Genomic DNA, 2,337 nt, shown 5'->3' on the forward strand with positions numbered 1-2,337 from the left:
GGCCAGGCGCCACTCACTGTACACTGTAGCCACTACAGTCACCTTCACCTTCCCTGCCACTGCCACACCAGCACTAGGCGAGACGACCGGCAGGCGCCACTCACTGTACACTGTAGCCACTACAGTCACCTTCACCTTCCCTGCCACTGCCACACCAGCACTAGGCGAGACGACCGGCAGGCGCCACTCACTGTACAATGTAGCCCTACTACAGTCACCTTCACCTTCCCTGCCACTGCCACACCAGTACAAGGCGAGACGACCGGCAGGCGCCACTCACTGTACACTGTAGCCACTACAGTCACCTTCACCCTTTCCTGCCACTGCCCACACTCATCATTGATAACAAAACCAACAACAAGTGTAAAGAAAGTGCCATCGTCACAAGACTCGGTACATATCACGACAACCCTTATCTTTTGAAAGGAACGCAGTCGAGTTATATTTCAGAGGAGTGCTGAGTCGTAACAAATTGTATGTTTGGTCTGAAACCAATAACCAAGAATAAAAAAATATAAGCATCGTCATTAACTTAGGAAAGGAGAGCAATTTCTAAACGGTGGTTAGTTTAGTAAGTGCTTCTAGTGTAACATGTTATTTTTGATGATTTATTTAAGTTTAGAAGAGATAAAATTAGTAAATACGCATATTATTTTTTAATAAGTTGCAAGACATTTTCGAAAATTTTTACGAAAATACTGAGAATACATCGATATTTATGGACCTAAATTGATCCAGGAAATAGTCATATATCATTGATTTGTACCACGACTCTTTGTCTTTTTGCGGGATACCCCCCCCCCCATAAAAAAATGTGATGCTATGTAATTTAATTTTCATTCGAGTAATTCAGTTTGAAAATATAAAAAGCATGTGGGGAATATCAAACAGAATTTCAAAATGTTACAGCAAGTTTTGGTTGGTTAGGTTTAGGTTAGTTTTAGAACAGTTTGACAACGAAACTTGAGTGTACGTGACTGCCCCACGATCTTTGACGTCAACATGATGTAGGAACCTACTTGGGGGGTAGTTGTCTGGGGACAGTCTTTTGGCGGCTCATTTTTTGTAAAACTCAGTCGCAATTTTACAAAGATGAAAACTTGTAATTAAAATTTAAAAGGGGTAAGTAGTATTGTGCTTTTTTAACTCTGTATGAACATTCTCGTCTCTAAATGTAAAGGAGAGTGACAAAATAAATATAACAATTTGGAGCACGAATAATATAGACCGATAGTATTTATTGCACTGACATGCGATTACAAATACTCAACAATAATTACAAAGCCATAAACCTTAAAAGTGCCACACGTATATTTAACTTGCGAAATGTAAAAAAAACTTTGTAATGCAAGGGATTTTAAGCTCATTGAATTAATATCAAAACCACTGTGAACCGCCAACCCAACCAAACTTGTTGCAATGGTTTTGTCAAGAGCAAACCGCGCCGTAAATTAAATGTATTAAACAGTGTAGTAGGCCCTATACATACACAAGTACACCCAATGTGACTGAACACTAGTGTACGGCCACACATATCAGACAAGCTGAGGCTAAAAGCCGAATGTAAATATGTGTCCAATCTTGAGCCCCTTGCTCGACAAATGTAAAACCATTTATTCGGGGTCTAGACGGAGATGAAATTAGACATGTTATGAGACAGTACCGGGCTCTGGTCAACTGTGAATGGTTCTATTGAGGCTGCGATAAGGGGAATTAACTGCCTGCCAATGAAGGAAGCCCTTGTACCCAGGAAGGGCCTTTACGGTAAGGCTTAATTGCTAAGGCTCGTATACAGAGAGCCTTCTCAATAGAAAAAAAGCTCGCACGCCTAAGCCCATATACAGCCGAGAGTGTGTATAAATTATACGATTTAGCTGAGGTGAAAGATGAATACAGGTCGTGTAAATGCTTATACATGTAATTAACTTATTCACAAAGTCGGCTTTAACCTTCGTATCAGCTTTTCATTTATTATTTAAAAATGCAGCTTAATATGTTTAATAATGTGACGACTGACGATACAAGTGGACCTCAGTTATCATAACGTAATATTCTAATCAGCCCGAACGAATATTTGGGTATTTTTTAGTAATAGATATAAAGAATGATTATTTGTCGTTTTATTCCTTGTGTTGCTCAAAGTTTAGTCTTTAATTTTTAGTTAGGCCTAATGGTTTTTAATAAGGCTCTTCGAATCAAGTTTTAGTTTGTTTAATTCATACATGGTTCACTTAAAATCGGATTGGATCCTATTAGGTAGGCTTAATATGGTTTGTTTATTGTTAAGAGGATCCAGAGCTTATACTACAGAAGATGTATTTTTTTCTTGGAATAGTC

This window comes from Macrosteles quadrilineatus, unplaced genomic scaffold, assembly GCF_028750875.1.
Source record: "Macrosteles quadrilineatus isolate MER2022 unplaced genomic scaffold, UCM_ALF_1.0 Scaffold_7__1_contigs__length_78375512, whole genome shotgun sequence".
NCBI classification, from domain to species: domain Eukaryota; kingdom Metazoa; phylum Arthropoda; class Insecta; order Hemiptera; family Cicadellidae; genus Macrosteles; species Macrosteles quadrilineatus.